The sequence below is a fragment of the Pinus tabuliformis genome, chromosome 4_2 (genome assembly GCF_031772625.1).
Source record: "Pinus tabuliformis cultivar Carrire ecotype Pingquan chromosome 4_2, CPIR1, whole genome shotgun sequence".
Classification (NCBI taxonomy): Eukaryota; Viridiplantae; Streptophyta; class Pinopsida; order Pinales; family Pinaceae; genus Pinus; species Pinus tabuliformis.
In genome coordinates this window covers 93,728,645-93,747,388 of record NC_142304.1, presented here as the reverse complement: position 1 = coordinate 93,747,388, position 18,744 = coordinate 93,728,645, and positions in this window count along the sequence as shown.

The window sequence follows — 18,744 nt, the reverse complement described above, 5'->3', positions numbered from 1 at the left end:
TAGACTATTAATTAATTTCTAATATTTTTCTAACACTTGATATTTATATTTCTAAAAACTCTTTGACTATGAATATAAAATTAATTTTATTTTAATTCCTTTAACTTATATTTTAATTTAAATATAATTAACTATTACTCTATTTTTATAACTAACTAATATTTATATAAGAACTTTGATATCTAACAAATTTAAATTAATGTATTTTTTGTGTTTTACTTATTCTAACATTTTTAGGTTAATTTATTTTAAATATATACTTATTTTGTCCCTTTAACTTATATTGAAATTTAATTAACTATTTACAGTTCACTCTATTTTTAATATTTATAACAACCTTTTGAAATTAATTTATTTTATGATAATATATTAATTATAATATTTATTTATAATGGTCCACTTACATATATAACTGTATTAACTTATTTAAATAAAGTTTTTACCCCTTATCAAAGTCAAACTAGCCATTTCCTTGTCAAATCTAGTTGTTTTCATTTTAGTCATTACCTTGTCTAGAAAATTGGGTCATTGGATATTCTTCCTATCTATTTAATGTGCAAAGTGAGATCTGCTCATTCAACTTTTCCTGATGATGAACTACACTTGTTGGTTTGAAACATGTCAACAAAAGTATCTCTATGTGATTTTCGCCGAAGAAGCTTCAAAAATTTGATATGGATCACAGAACCCTAAATTCAATAATTGAATCCCTGCACGGAGGAGCCATGGAAACTAAGGTTCATCATTTTGAACGGGCACGCTTGCAGGTTTCTAAGTTGAAGGCAGATCTGACATTTCTTAAAAGGTGCAGAGATTCTACCACTATTCCAGTTTTTGCTCAGATTAAGCATCGCCTCCGCTCTCCTCAGAACCATCATGTCTTCCTGAAGGCCAACTTAGCATTATTAAGGTCTGAGATTAGCAGAATTTGAAGAACCCTAGATTTTCTCTCTAGGAATCTACTTGATTTGCATTTGGAGCTTTCTGGCGCGTTTTCAGCCTCCCTATGGGTGAGAGTTGATGCTTGTTCAGCTCTAAAATGCTTGTGCATGGAGGATCGATGGAGGCAAAGACTGACTTCTAAGTTTCAGAGGTTGGCTCAAAAATCTACCTCTTTCAGCGACCCAGTCTCTTTAGGAGATTATGTCTCCCATGGTCGGCTTTCCGATAATCAAAGGTCTGCGCTTCGGAGCTGGGTTCTTCATAATTCTGGCCAAGCCAGCTTGCCAGTGCAATCCTGTATGTCAGATGGAGCAACCTACTCCCATCCGATCCCAGTAGCGATATCTTGCAGCGGGGTTGTTCCTTGTGCCGGTGGCTCTGCTCTTTCCTCTTCCTTCTCGACCGATCAGTATACCTGCGGTGTGGATAATGCTGAGTCAATTCTTTTAGCTGAGATGCAGTCCAATCTTCTGCAGTCGAGCACGTAGGTTTCCTAAGACCCTTCTCTTCGTAGCAGCTCAGATTTGTCCATTAGCGTTGTTCCTCAGGTCCCCTTCGCCAGATCTAGCACCCTCGTGGTCCATCCTGATCCGATTTCCTGCGGCTATCAAGTGAACAGCTTCTGTGCAGGTACACGAGATCCTGCCATCGACCACATAGGTAGGTTCGGGGATTATATTCATGATAATTGTCGTAATGATTTGATAATAAGTGAAGCTGATAAGAATTATAATGTTGACATCGATATTTTTAATAATACTAATTATAAAAATAATATTAAAATTTGTAATAGTAATAATATTTACAATAATAATAATTATTAAAATTATAATAGTATTAATATTTACAATAATAATATAATATTATTATTATTATTATTATTATTAATGGTGATAATAATATTATAAATTATAATATTAATAATATTTGCAATAATAATAATAATAATTTAATAATAATAATAATAGTAAGATTAATTTATTTGCTAATAACAAGAATGAGAACACTATTAAGAATATTAATATTGATAATTGTGATATTAATATTGTAAATAGTAATGAGGGAGTAAATAATTATCGTTCTAGGTATAAGAGGATAATTAACAATAACTCTAAATCTAGGAAGAGTCATTTAAATGATATTATTCCTTCCCCTTCCTCTCTTATTAAGAATAAGGTTATCAATTTATCTAGTTTCTCCTTTTCCCCTTCTGTCTTTAATGTTTTAAGCAAGGGTCTAAACTTTGCCTTGGCCCCTAAAAAGATCCCAGTTGATGACATTATTTGTGACATAGAATGTGGGATTCGGGGTTTACCTGATAATATTAAGAACACTATTAGGTAGGATTGTGCTATGATTCTGAGGAAGGCTAAGCCTCCCAAGAGCAACCTTTGTAGGGATGAATTTGAAGCCCTCAAATCCTTAAATCAGAACAAAGACATTGTCGTTCTGAAAGCTGACAAGGGTGGGGCTGCTGTTATTCTTAACAAGGAGGACTACCACAATAAAATGTTAGATCATCTTCATAATAGTGGTAGTTATAAGAAGCTTCCCCAAAACCCGCTAAACAAGATCTCCAAGATTGTGGCCCTTGCCATTAAATCCAGTAACTCAGTGAGTCCCCTGCACCATAAATCATTGAGAGCAATCCTATCATGCCTAGAATCTATTGGCTCCCTAAAATTCATAAGGAAGGAACTCCCCTTAGGCCCATTGTTAACACCATTGGAGGTCCTACCTATCTTCTTGCAAAGTTCCTTGCCTTGATGTTATAGACATTTTTGTGCCTTACAACATTGAGCATGAAATGTCCATAATCTAAGGGATCCAAAGTCCCTAAAAATGTTGTTCCTACCCCTAGAGGAACAAGGCTAACAAACACAGCAATTCACAGAAGTTCTCCACCAGAAACTGCTAAAAAACAAGTCAATTCAGGATCATTTCAGTGGCTACACTAGCTGTTTGCGCTGAATGTCAAAGCCAACACTGGCTACCTGCGTTGAATGTCAAAGGGAACACTGGCTACCTGTGCTGAACGAGAATGGACATGTGGCAGGCTCATTTCTCAAGGTGTCAAAACCCAGGAAGCTTCCAAAATGACACTTGCCTCAGGGAATTCGACTGGTGATGAGTAAGAGGTTCCAAATCTCCAAGTGGAAGCAAGAACCTCCAAGTGGACTCAAGAACTGACAGAGGGAGAGGAAACTAGTCAGATCTCAAGCTGACTCATCCTCTCTCCAAACATCTATATATGGATCTCTCCTCCATGAGATCTAGGGGCTGGAATTCTGTTATTGCAAAGAATTGTTGTTGGTTTGAGATTGGAATCATTGGAATCTGGGTGCTTAATGCTTTGAAGGGGGTGAAGATAGGAATTCCATTTGCTGGGAAGGAGATGCTGGATTGGAGCCCTCTGGGTTGTAACTCTTCCGGAACCTTGTTATTCATCATATAAAGCTATCTTGGTTTCTCCTATATGTTGATGTATTTTTGATGTATGAATGCATTAGTGTATTTGGTTTATTTCTAATCCTAAACTAGTTATGAATGTGAATATCTGTCTTTGTGTAGTGTTCTTCTCTTGTGATCTTGCAGGAAACCGTTGAAGCTGGACAAGCGAGAAGGCAAGTAGCTGTGAACTCCCAAGAGAAGAGAGACCGGATCGAGGGACAAACGGAAGACACGGGTAAGTCTATTGATCTCTCTTATTTCACATTTCATAAAGGAAGAAACCAGAATAGCTGTCTCTGTTTGTTGCTAAGGCACTGTCACACCTTAGGTGGATAGGATCGTCCTGCATAGGCATTTTTCCCCACAACAAAATTGGAATTTGATCTAGAATTTGTCAAATCCAAATCAAAGAAAGCTTTAGTTTTCGCAGAATTATTGTGCGATCTCCATCGTCGTCCAACGATGAAACATCAAAAGAGTCAATCGTGGACGAAAGTTTGTTTCTGATATCTGAAAGTAATGAGTGGTATGGGGATATAATAATTTATCTCCAAACCCAAAAATTCAGGCCTGGCACCTCTCACTCAGAATAGAAACGTATACGATACCAAGCGAAAGACTACATGATCGTCGGTGATACAATTTACCGTCGAGGTATCGATTCAGTTCTGAGGAGGTGCCTCACCCATGAAGAGGCCGAAAAAGCCCTGAATGAGTGTCATTCAGGCGCGTGTGGGGGCATCAATCTGGATACGCTACACATAGAAAATCTTACGAGCAGGATACTTCTAGCCAACCATGTTCAAATATTGCATAACCACAGTCAGAAGTTGCCATGCTTGTCAAATTTTCGATAGCAGAACCAGAAGACCACCCACACCTTTACAACCAATAGTTGTTGTTGGGCCTTTCGCCAAATGGGGCATCGATTTCATGACATGTAACCCCACCTCGACTGGGGGGCATGCATATATTATAGTCGTTGTTGACTATTTTACTAAATGGGCCGAGGCGATGCCTACATTAGATAACACTAGTGAAACAACTGCCCTTTTCTTTTTCAATCATGTAGTCGCCAGGTTCGGGCGTACCACAGGCTATAGTTACAGATCATGGATCGCATCTTCACAATCACATGATGGTTGAATTAGCTGCCAAGCTAGGGCTATCTCACGACAGCTCTACCCCGTATTATCCACAAGCCAACGGACAAGTTGAAGCAATCAACAAGGTCCTGAAGCGTATGTTGCAAAGGATGATTGGGGTTCACAAAAGAAGGTGGCACCTAATCCTGTACTCAGCCTTGTGGGCTTCCCGAACATCGGTAAGGAATGTGACCGGGTTCACACCTTTCCAACTAGTGTATGGCCTGGAAGCATTCTTGCCAATCCAGTGTGAAATTTCGTCTCTTAAACTCGCAATTGATCTCCTTCCCGGAACTTCGGAAGAAGAGGCTCGTTTCTTGAATTAATCCAATTGGATGAAACCCTTCGTGATGCCGCTTTGGCTAACAAAGCCCATAAGAAACGAGTCAAGGCGTAGTTCGACAAAAATGTCAAACCCCGTGTCTTCTCAGAAGTTGACTTGGTCTTGCTTTATGACCAAGAATCCGATAAATTGGGAGTAGGTAAATTTAATTCTTTATGGATGGGCCCCTATATTGTTAAACGAGTGTTAGCAAAAGGAGCCTACGAGTTAATGGATTATGACGGAATTCCACTGGCACAACCCCGTAATGGGTTGTACCTCAAGCGTTACTATGCTTAAATAGTAACCTGTATGCTTTTGTTGTATTTTGTTTTCGCTAAAGTGTTTGTTTTGGTCGAGTAATCCACCTTTTTACATTTATTGCAGATGTCAAACCTTCTAGAGACGTGTGTTGGATATGCCAACGGAGCGAGTCGTAGTTCGCGGAACCTATCCTCTGCAGCCTGGGCCATTTTTGATCCAAGCGGCGAGTTAGTAAGTTTCAGAGGTGTGTGTATTGGGCAATCAACGAATAACATCGCTGAGTATAGCGCGTTGATAGAACTACTCTCTGATGCCATCACCCATGGTATACGCCGACTAATCGTCAGGCTAGACTCACAACTCGTAATACTACAACTCAATGGTATATATTCCGTTCGCAATCCAGCTATTTATTGCATGTTCCTAAGGGTTAAGATTTTGGAAAGACAATTTGATTCAATTCAATACCAGCATATTTTCAGAAACTTAAACACATTAACCGACTCATTAGCAAACTATGTGTTAGATAGACATTTGCGACATTTATAGAAAGAGACACATCATCAAAGTTGTACATATGGATCATATAACTCAACCAGAATAAACCTCGAAAATCAAAATATATATATAAGTTGTTTATCGTTTATACATAATGTTCTGTAACCGAGACAAAATGGTCATATGACCCAAAACTCAAAAATGCTAGGGGGCACCTAGCCTAGTGATGCTCATGATAGCACGTCACGGCCTGTGCAATCATGCGCAAGAGACGAGTCCATCGTCTAGGCACACCAGTAGTATGCCGCTGCAACTGTAAAGGTAACTCATCAATCTCACATCGAGAATGCCGAGAGTAAGGCTCTCAACCTGCTCTTGCACAGCTGTAAGGGTCTCGGCCACGTCAAGGTCACAGAGAATAACCCTCCAGCAGTCTCCCTGCTGGGGCAGCAGCGCTGGCGCTCTCGGGCGAACTGCTGGACGAATAGGACCAACATCTGCATGCGCACATGAGTTTGATTAAAGTCTTGATAGAATAAAGCACAAGGACATTATAAATAAGAACAGTAAACAGTAATATGGTCGAAGATTTTACCAATAGCCCCACTGTTCACCATCGGCAGTACCAAGTCCGGATCACCTCGGAAATCCATACCAACATATGGATACTCGGAATAGACCATCTCCTGACGCTCGAACACCTGAAGAAGGTATCAGTGAAAGAAATCTGAGATTGACCAGCATGCCTAGACATGTGACCAACCCATCTCTGCATGCGTGGCTCGGTAGGAGAAGGCAAGTCGAGTGCGATATACTGAGGTTGCATCAGTGGTATTTTATCCAAGGCAAAGGCAGTCAGAATAGAACCAAATCCAAAGTTCTTCAGCTTCCCATCCTTTACTTGTTCAACTGACTTTTCATCTGAAGAAGTACTGCATCACACCAATTGAATATTTTCGGTTGGAGACACTCCAGGGCGTGCTGCACATAAGATCTGTTGGCAACATGAAGAGATGCGCTACCGGCCATCCTACCAATAGTATACAGAATAGACCTGAGAGACTGTCAGTAATCTCACGGATAACAACCTTGCCGTCTCTACTCGGCTGGGATCCCTCCCTGCAATACTGGCGGACATAATCTCTCACGGAGTCATTCCCTCTGGGCGAACCTGACAAAGAAATGGGGGCACCCCGCCTCGATAAACCAGTCAAGAAGTAAATGTCTACCATAGTCAAAGGGATGGATTTGCTCCTGATCTGAAATACTTGGTTGATAGGATCCCAAGCATCAAGCATATACTGCAGTAAGGAGATCTGTGCTCTCATACTAGAGATGGAAAAACTTCAGCAGGCCACAGTTCCGCAGCGCGTTCACCGTGACAGGGTCATGGAGGGAAATCATGTCCTCTTCTTCATGTTCTCGTTCTCGCCATGTAAGGGTCATTTTGCTCAAGGGTCCCTGCAAAAAAACAAGAGAAAGAGTAAGATCCTAGATTTGATGAGAAACTGGCAAAATTTTCATCAAAAACTGTGCAACAGAACTGTTTTTCTATGCTCAACGCAACTGGCTAGTGTCCCACCTGCGTTGAAGGTCAAACTGCTTCATGCAGCTTGACATTCAATGCAGGTTTCGAATGGACTGCCTGCGCTGATGGCAGAGCGCCCTAACAAAACCCCAGGGGCTCAGGGGAACAGGAAAATAGGCACAGAATGGAAAAAGAAAACCATGAAAAGAAAGAGATAGGGTTTAGCTCCTACCTGGTCTAGACGGCGCCGAAAATCGTCCGCAGAATCTCCGGAATCAGCTGATGAAAATCAAGGGGAGAGGCACCTCCAAAGCTCCAACAAACCAAGTTCGAATGAAATGGTAAAATGAGAGGTAAAAACACCTTTTAATTGCTTTTTACGTAGTTCAAAGTGAAATATTAAGGTTCTAATCTCATTTTCATGCAAATGTTATTCATTTCTAATAGTTTGATGCAGCAATTGAGGATACAATACTATCTTTGAAAGGGCAAAGCTAGTTATGGTAAAAATAAAAAACTTGACCATATATTATCGAGCAATTTTAGCATAAAGTTCATGCTCGTTAAAAAATAAACGCAAGATCTGAGCAGTTTTAACGCAGACTTCATGCTTGTTAAAAAATAAACATAAGCAATGAGCAAGTGTTTCCACCAGTGTTTAAGATCATTTTAAAATAAAAAATGAACCTAACCGGTAAATAACCACTGTGAATGTAACTTCATCAGCCATTAAAGCCTTGGTCATGTTTGCACCTTCACCTCCACTTTTCCATTGGCCGATCGTTCACCTCCATATGATTGTTTACCATTTTTAGGAATAGCTGCGAAGAGTGATTACACCTAGCCATCCTTGTGACACTGCCGTGATTGGAAATTCCAACCTGTACCTAGAATCAGCTGCTAACCTGTTTATCACTCGTTCCTCAAAAGACGAGTCTTCTTTAAGCTCTTTTCAACTGACTCGTAAAATATGAAAAGATTGCCGAGTCCTTCGCCTTCCAGCTCGTTAAAGGGACAGGAAGAGCTATCCTCTCTAGATTTTATTTTTTGGACCTAAGGGATTATTGCACAAAAAGATCGAGCGCTTTTTTTATTCGGTCGTTAAAAACATCCAAAACTTATTTTCTGTATTGTTTTTACGGACTTAAGGGATTAGATGACGAAAAAGGACTTTTGGAGTTAACTTTATGTACCTTTTCAGACTCTCTAAAATGAAAAGGACCAAGTTATCCTTGTCGTTAGACTCGTTAAAATCATTAAATAGCAACAAACTTGTCTTTAGAGAGAGAGCGAGTTTCACTATCGCTAGGCTCGTTAAAACATAGCGATGGCTTGCCCGAAGGGCAGGTTATAGAAAGAATATTTTATCCTCCTCAAGCTTGACAAAAATAAAGAGGTACTGGTCAGCAATGACTGGGGAAAAATTGGGAGAAACTAAAGAAAACTTTGATGGTAGCAAGTAGCTCTTGAACATGACGCTTTTCCTCCGTAACCAATCGGGTTGGGTTGTTTCATTCACTGGTCGCATCCATGGTCTCGCCATACCATCCATATTTGGGGTAATGCTACCGATCCATCGTATCAGTGTCGCATATGTTCAAGAGAAGTCGTTAGAAGAGTCAACCATGTCCCATCCACTGCCATACATTATCTTCATCCTTTCATGACCGCCACCCTGAATCATATGTCACAGATCATTTTCACTCCATTAAAATCATTAGCTCCGTTCTGTGTCACTGATGTGGGATTCATTAAGGCCCTCCTTTGATGGATCGCTTCTTGTCGACATCAGCTCATTATCCAAGAAGTTGATCTAGAACAACCCCTTCAGTACTTTGAAGCTTGCATCCTCAATGGCAAGTTTCTCACTTCCGGCGACAGGTATACATCAATGACCTTCGACTGAAAGATTTTGCGTGGTGTTCGACACAAGTCCTTTATTCACACCCTGTAAATTGTACTGCAGTACCTTGAGGGTCATTATCATTATCGGTGATTCCTCTCGCGTTTGTTAACGGTTTACATCATTGACCGGTAATCAAGCGATGTCTTTCCATGTTCGACTTCAGAACATTTCTCACATGGATCGACTTGTACTTAGAGTGAGATCGAACGAGTTTGAAGACCCCGGATCTAGTTTCATCCATCTGGGATGCAATATATATTCAGGAAAGATAAAGACATTGACATGTACATCATTGCAGCAGATATTCATCCTACTCAAAGGATGATAATTTCATCAAAATTATCAGTCTACCGCCAGACGATTGTCTGTTCTATGTATAGAAAAATGAATTTATAAAGCTGAGCATGGGAATGCCACCTCAGCTAGATCATGAAAGCAGTATGAAAAATAATGTATTGTATTGTATATTATTACAGGTCTCCTCTCAACATTGGATGAACTTCGGATCCCCCTGATAAATCATTTCACCCGATAAACAGCCTCATACTTTAGGGGGCAACTGTTATAGACATTTTGTGCCTTACATCATTGAGCATGAAATGTCCATAATCTAAGGGATCCAAAGTCCCTAAACATGTTGTTCCTACCCCTAGAGGAACAAGGCTAACAAACCACAGCAATTACAGAAGTTCTCCACCAGAAACTGCTAAAAAACAAGTCAATTCAGGATCATTTCAGTGGCTACACTAGCTGTTTGCGCTGAATGTCAAAGCCAACACTGGCTACCTGCGTTGAATGTCAAAGGGAACACTGGCTACCTGCGTTGAACGAGAATGGACATGTGGCAGGCTCATTTCTCAAGGTGTCAAACCTAGGAAGCTTCCAAAATGACACTTGCCTCAGGGAATTCGACTGGTGATGAGTAAGGGGTTCCAAATCTCCAAGTGGAAGCAAGAACCTCCAAGTGGACTCAAGAACTGACAGAGGGAGAGACACTAGTCAGATCTCAAGCTGACTCATCCTCTCTCCAAACATCTATATATGGATCTCTCCTCCATGAGATCTAGGGGTTGGAATTCTGTTATTGCAAAGAATTGCTCTTGGTTGAGATTGATTGGGAATCTTGTTTGCTTGACGAATTGCCTTTGAGGGGTTGAAGATAGGATTGAATGCCTTGTTGTAGTAGCCCTCTGGGTGTTCCATTTCTGGAGTGTGTATTCTATCTTTTGAACCTTGTTATTCATCAATAAAGCTATCTTGGTTTCTCCTATATGTTGATGTTTTTTGATGTATGAATGCATTAGTGTATTTGGTTTATTTCTAATCCTAAACTTGTTATGAATGTGAATATCTGTCTTTGTGTAGTGTTCTTCTCTTGTGATCTTGCAGGAACCCGTTGAAGCTGGACAAGCAAGAAGGCAAGTAGCTGTGAACTCCCAAAGAGAAGAGAGACCGGATCGAGGGACAAACGGAAGACACGGTAAGTCTATTGATCTCTCTTCTTTCACATTTCATAAGGGCAGAAACCAGAATAGCTGTCTCTGTTTTTTGCTAAGGCACTGTCACACCTTAGGTGGATAGGATCGTCCTGCATAGGCATTTTTCCCCACAACACTTGAAGCTTAAACCCTTAGTTGGTCATACAGGGTCCTTCGTTAAAGACTCGGCTTCCTTTATTGAGGAGCTCAAGGACATCAAGCTAGACTCTGGAGACATTCTTGTCAGTTTTGATGTTGTTTCCCTCTACACGTGCATCCCTTTAAATGCGGTCATGGATGTGATCAAGCGTCTAACTGATCCTGAGACTGCTCGATTATTTGAAATCTTCCTCACTTCGACCTTTTTCAGTTTTGAAGGTGAGTTCTCTGAGAAAACCAGTGGGGTTGCCATGGGCTCACCCCTATCTCTGTAATTACAAATATTTTTATGGAAGATTTTGAATCTAATGCTCTAAACTCAGCCCACCTTATGCCCAAGCTTTTGAAAAGATATGTAGATGACATCAATATCAGCTGGTCTCATGGCCAAGAGGAGTTTGATCTCTTCTTCGTCCATCTCAATAGTCAATCCTCGGCCATTAAGTTCACTAAGGAACAAGAAGTAGATGGTTGCCTCCCTTCCTTGATATTCTTATCTCTAAGAATAAGGATTTTTCCCTCTCCCACCAAGTGTTTTGTAAGAAAACTCATACGGAGCAGTATCTTCATGCTAGTTCCCACCATTTCTCAGCCCAGAAGTTGGGGGTTCTCAACACCCTTGTAATTCGGCCTTAAGGATCTCTGATGAAAAAAGCTTCGAGGAGGAGAAATTCCATCTCATTAGTGTCTTTGTGGAGAATGGTTACAGTAGACTCTTGCGACAAAAGGCTTTCCTCAAAGCTGCTAAGAATTCGTTATCCAAACAGGACCTAAAGAACGGATTCCTGGTGTACATCTTCTATTTGTTCAAGGGACATTAAAAGATTGCGAGGATCTTAAGAAGCATAATTTCCCCACTACCTTTAGACCTCTTAACACCATCTTAAGTCCCTCAGACCTGTGAAGGATCTTATTACCCTAAGGACATGAAAGGGGCTTAGATTATTCCCTGTTCATGTGGGACCCCCTTATTGCTGAGACTGGTCGCTCATTAATCAATGGATTAGTGAGCACACAACTGACCTTAAGCATATGAGAACCAAGTTCTTTCGCTTTAGCAGAGCATGTGGAGAAAACCAATCATGTCTGCATCAGGAAGCTAGTGTGATTGCTAGAGTGCCACAATTCCATAACCGGAAATTTAGGGAAGCCTTGAGATTGAAAAAAGGTTGAACAATCTCAATAGAGAGGATGGTTGGAAGATCAGTGGTTGCTGGGTCCCAACTCTCTCCTCCTAGTCATTCTCTTCCTTTTCTCCCCCCTTAAATAAGCTTTTAATTAATTTCTAACACTTGAATTCTCTAGTATTTATTCATTTTAAAACTCTTTGACGATTAATTTAAACTTAATTTATTTTATAATTAATTGATAAAATTAAATTAAAATTAATCTATTTTATAATTAATTAATTACTATTTAAATTGACTATTAATTAATTTCTAATATAGTAATATTTTTTTACACTTGATATTTATATTTCTAAAAACTCTTTGACTATGAATATAAAATTAATTGTTTTTTAATTTATAAAAAATATGTTAAAATATTTTTCTAACATTTAAAAAAAAACACTCTTTCATGATTAATTTTAACCTAATTTATTTTATAATTAATTTATGAAATTAATTTAAAATTTAATAATATATTTTATAATTATTTGAAACTAATATACTATTTAAATAGACTATTAATTAATTTCTAATATTTTTCTAACACTTGATATTTATATTTCTAAAAACTCTTTGACTATGAATATAAATTAATTTTATTTTAATTCCTTAACTTATATTTTAATTAAAATATAATTAACTATTACTCTATTTTTATAACTAACTAATATTTATATAAGAACTTTGATATCTAACAATTTTAAATTAATGTTTTTTGTGTTTTACTTATTCTAACAATTTTAAGTTAATTTATTTTAATATATACTTATATATGTCCCTTTAACTTATATTAAAATTTAATTAACTATTTACAGATCACTCTACTTTTAATATTTATAATAACTTTTTTAAATTAATTTATTTTATGATAATATATTAATTTAATATATTTTTATAATGGTCCACTTACATTTATAACCATATTAAATTATTTAAATAAAGTTTTTACCCTTATCAAAGTCAAACTAGCCATTTCCGGTCAAATCTAGTTGTTGTCATTTTAGCTGTTACCTTGTCTAGAAAATTGGGTCATTGGATATTCTGCCCTATCTATTAATGTGCAAAGCGAGATCTGCTCATTCAACTTGTCCTGATGATGAACCACACTGGTTGGTTTGAAACACGTCGACAAAAGTATCTCTATGTGATTTTTGCCAAAGAATCTTCAAAAATTTGATATGGATCAGAGAAGCCTAAATTCAATATTGAATCTAAGATAGTTGTTTTGGGGGGGTTTTTGTTTAAGTTTGGAAGACCAATGAATAAAACAATATGTAACATTTGATGTTTAACTTTTGAATAATATTAATCCCAAAGTAAGGGGCTTCTATAAAACTTAACACAATGAGATAGATTGAATAGTGGTGAGTTTTAAAAAAAAAAAATAATATTATTATGAAAATTATCAGACAGATAATTGAGTAATCATAAGTATGAAAACCTCTGATCGATGTTTAGAAGGTTCAAGAGAATATTCTTATGCTTACAAAAACTTGCTGATGATTTATTAATTTAGAGGGAACTAATTAAATAGACAGTTCATTAATCCATTCCCTTTAATGATTATCACTTTAGGAGCTTATAGGAGTAAATTGAGACACAATTATTCCTACCTAGGTATCTCTGTAAGACATAAGAATATGAAGAAGGACATAATGTGTAAACTGGAAAGACTTACAGGAAACACAAACTGTGTAAAACTGAATTCAGATCCTCTGCTTTGTATTAAGGGTCCAGAAAAGTCAATTACATCAAGTGTTTACAAATGCTTCATCAAGGTGCAGTGTTCTTCAAAAGTGCAACACTTATTCAATGGTCAATGGTCCAATTGTGAACAATGAACTTGGTTCAATGCTACACTTGCTTCAATGTTTGAACCCTGAACCTCTCGAGAAGAGAGTTATTTATACAATAGTAAAACTAAGAAAATATCCTAAACTATTTAAGGATTTATTCTAGGAAAATGAAATATCTTCATGGAAGAAGATAGATACAGATATTGAAGTGTTGCTTTCTCTTCCTTGTTATTGAGGTTCTTCTGGCTTTGGTCTTTGATATTTTTCCCGCTAAGCTGCTTGTCTATTTGGTATTCACATTGATACATTTTCATTTGATACTCTTTGACTTGATGACCTATCAATATCCTTTACTATCCCTTTCAAGTATTTATTGTGTATTTCAACAGTAAATCATTTAGTTTTTACATGTCTCGACATCAAGTAGTTTGGATGTTAATAATCTTGAATGTCCTTTTATATGTCTCCTCTATTTTAACTCTCACTGTGTAAATTTTCTATTTGAACATTTATTGTGTAAATGACTTCTTTTGCTCTATCTCTGGTTTCATCTTCATTTCTATTTGTACACAAACTTCTAGTAAATGAAGCCTTTTGAATAGATTTTCTTGATAATCTTGGAGTAAACAGGTTTTTAACTAGTGTCAAAACTGTTTATCTAGTCTCCTGGTCTTCTGCTAATCACCTATAAAATATAATAATTGTTAAGAAAATAAGGTTGGCAGGGAAAGGATAAATGGCTTTAGGCATGGCGCATGTGTTTGGATGAAGTCTTGGAAATGTTTAAATGGTAATCGAAGGTCAAATTGAGTTGTATAGGCTTAAGGTGGCACAGGTAGGGTTTAGAGGGTTTTCAGTGAAAAACTAGCGAAAGGAGAAAAAGCGAGGGTTTTGTCATTTAAACGGTTTAAACGGTTAACTTTTGAACTTTGGACAAAGTGAATAGTGGATGGTTTTATCATACGTTGGGAGCAATTTCAGAGGCTCATCACATCGCTTCTGACCTTGGGGTGGTTTTTCTATGAGGCATGCGATTTAACGTGGGAATGAAATGTAACAACAAGGGGCTCAAGAAATCACTAATTTCATGTGCTCTCGAGCCTTTAAGTTCAAAGATCACGAGCGTGTGATATGGCTGAGGGTCATTGGTTATGGGAGCGGATGATATGACGATTTATTGCGCAGTGGAGTTTGCAAGGAAGATAGTCGGTGGAGATTAGCGGGGCCCAAGGGTTAATTACAAAGGTTTTGTCATTATTTTATGAATAAAGTGTGTGTTAGACAGATCGTGATGCGTTTAATAAAAGAGGGATTGGGGAAATACAAAGGATTTGTAAGTTAAATAGGTTTCGGGAAGGATTTATTAACCACACCGAGGGTTAAATGTGGGGTTTGTTTAACGACAGTTAATGTAGTGAGGTTAATAGAATGCGGGAGGTGACAAAACTTGGAGTAAAGGGGTTTTGTGGGTTTTTAGGAGAATTACAAGGGGAAGTGGTTTTTTTCAAGGGGAAATGAGTTTCACACTAAAGAAAAGAGAGTTTTGAGTGAGGAAATGACCTTTGAAAGGTAATTTTTCTAGGAATTGTGTGAAACTAAGGGGAAAAGGTGAAAATGAAGGGGAAAGGGTATTTTCTTAGGAAATGATGGAAAAAATGAGGAAATTAGTAAGTATGTAGTGGGAATTAAATGAATGAGGGGAAGTTAACCAAACCAACTTGTGAAACATATTTTCATCTTCATAACTGCTCCTGCACATTGAAACACATGATAAAGCATAGTAAATGTTCTTTAGGTTTCTATCAACTTTGTTCTTCTGCAACCTTTCTCTACCTACCCTTTTCTTACCCTAACCTTTTTCTTCACTTAATTGGGTGCATTTAAGCTAGAAAACCCTTCCTTCCCTTTTTCTTTTGAAAAGTACACTATCTAATTCTAACCTTATAACCATCCAAGGGTCAGATTAAACTGATGAGATCTCTTATTATTTTCTACCTAACTACTGATATGCAAGATTAAATATTTTGGCTAGATCTTTATTCTCTAATTATAAAAATGAAATTTAAAGCATGAACTAGTCAAGGTTAAACTATTGACTATCATGGGTTGTGGCATTTATGACAAGCTGCACACAACCATTATTTTGCATAATAAAGTAAAAGGTAGTGGCACTTGGACTTGCACACTTTGAGAGTTTATTGCTTTTGTTTTTCATTCTAATCTAACATTTTATTTTTGCTTCATTCTTTAGGGCATCTATCCTAACATTTTTCTTTGATATGGACATATTTATGAAAATATTTCCTATAAAATTTTTATTCAATATTCTTTTTGTCCATATCTTAGCTTCACATTTTTGAAAAATATTTCCATTTTTTGACTAATTGTTTCTAACTTTTCAAAACAACAAAATGCTACAATAGCACCTTCATCAAAATGGACTAGTATTGTTGTTCATGTGGCCCTAGATATCTTATGTCATAAAGCTAACAATATCTCCAATTTCATCAAAGTATCCCCCAATGAGGATCTCACAGCTCCACGCTCATGGACTTATCGGATTTGTACTACTTACATGTGCCTCTGCATTGACTTACATCATCGTTTGACAATAAAGGGAGATTAAATGTCCTCTAGGTCTACATAGGGGTCTTCAGTACCTTGATCAAGTTCTTCTAAATTTTTCCCTTTTTTGATCATGCTTGGTTCCTACACAGTATTATTTGCTCGGTTGATGGTCACCATTTTCTTTTCCTTCTGTGTCACTTTACTAGTCCCCGTTGCCCCTTTTTTACTAGTCCTTGTTATGCCTTCTACACTATCTGTCAGAAGGAGCCAGTTAGTAGGTCACTGAATGAATAGATGTGCAATATCATCTTTGGTGACCATAAACACCAATGCCATCCATTTCTTCATCAAATCACACTCGCTTGGATGTATAGATGGTGGAAATCATACTTAAAATAAGAAATGCACCGATATTTCGTGAACATAATGGTGAAAAACCTTTGGATTTTGGTTAATCATCATTCGCAAATCCATTTCAAACATTACCCAAAAACATCTTTTTAAAAATGATATGGGTATGGTCCCTTGTTTCCCATAGCAAGGAAAATTTGGTAGCCTCGCATAGCTCCATTTCTATTGAGGCGAATTGTGAATCCTATGGCATCCTCCAAGCTATCAACACGATAAAAAAACAACAACCATGCATAGTGGAATGCTTTCCCTTCTTCCTGCTTCACAAAAATCATCCAAGGATTCTTGGCATAGGTACTTCTCCCAAATAAATTGAAACCCTTGCTGCATTGTGCATGTAAAGATATGACTAGTGTCATTACTTCATCAGCACAAAACTTTCTCATTATATTTCCTGGAAAAATTTGTGAAGAAAACCGCATAGCTTCATCAAAGATGGAACTAATGGATATTCCTATGATTTCTTGATCAACAAAGTCCCTTTTCATTTGATCTATGAACTTTTTCTCCTGTGACTTCCCACAAAAGTATATGCGGGGTTCACACCCTAATATGGCCAATGCTATGCTTTTTTGTATTTGCATGTCATCAATTGGGATGGGCCTCCCATCTAGAGACACCACTTTGTGGACTAGTGCCAACAACTAGCATACACAAATAGTTTTAATAATTCTTCAGCTATAGTGCAAGATATACATCATATTGAAAAACCCTACACACTCAATACTGGCTGCCCACTTAATTGGTTTACGTCTTGTAACACACGCTCCTCATAGTAGACTGTCTTCAAAAAAGTCTTGTTGGGTTCCCATTGTGGGATTTTCATGGTCACCAAAATTCTAATATTCCATCTTCAGTCATGGTAACCAGGCAAACATTCCACCCTCAATGGATACTTCCTCTTTCATTAACGACATGATTACCTTGCATTTTATAGAGTTAGGTTCCTTAGTTACTTTGGTGGTAGGCTTCTACAGTTGTATATATGGTGGAAGCTGAGAAATTGGCTCCATGCCTTCTGCGTTGATATCCTCCATCCCACATTCATATCTTCTTTGTTCAGGTCTAGGCTCCATAGGTTGCTGTTTTTATCCATTCTACCCTTCTTCCTTTTCTCAGTTGTGATATTTTTCAATGATTTCCGAACTGGGGACTGCTATGAATTTTTCTACTTTTTACCTCCTCTCGCAGAGACTATAGCCTTTGGCTTCGGTGACCTGAGTGGTCTAGCATGGAGTGGGAAGTGTTGTAGTCATGATGTTCTCTAATCCTCTCTTCAAGAACTCTTGCTCAACATTTTCCATATTAGGTAAGCAAACATTTTCTCTAGGTAAATCCTCTCTACGGACAAGACCAATCCCTTAGCCCAATGAGTGAGACTAGCAACCAACATTACAATCTACGAGAAACTTCCTAAATTCAATCAAAATGAAAGAAGAGGAAGAATACCTATTCATTATGATGTTATAGTGTACTCCTTTGTTGAAGATACTGATTTCTTTCTCCTCAGGTTCAGCCCTACTGTTCATAGTGTTTGAATACTTACACAAGATTCAAAGACAGAAAAAAGAATACAAGTGAAACAAGAATAATCAAATGTAATCCACTTAACATATCAAGGATCATTAAGATAAATGATGCATTGACACAAGAATTTATAGAAAGTGAACCAGTAGTTGTATATATTAATGAATACATGAGGAAGCATAAACCTAAGCCTTGATGTTAGTAAGCCCTCCTTGAGTGAATATCCAAGTCCATGCTCAAGCTCTCCAAGAACTCCTTCTTAGCCAAAGTGAATGACATGTAGGCACTATCATAGCGTAAGGGTGCAAATAACTAGAGACCAAACCTTTGGGAATGGAAGAGGATGAATATATAGGTAGGGAGAGTGATTTAGGATTCAAAAGATAGGGGAAGGCCCTCATCTCAAGGAGGAAGCTCATAGGGTAAGATCAAAGCAAAGTATAGGGAGAATTTGACCACATCCACAATGAACAACCTCTAGCTTATCATTTTGAAAGAATCTATATCACAGCTTCTTGTCCTCTTTGGGAAATATTTCATTTTATGGATCACAAGAGTATCCAAGTAAAAAATTTGCTTC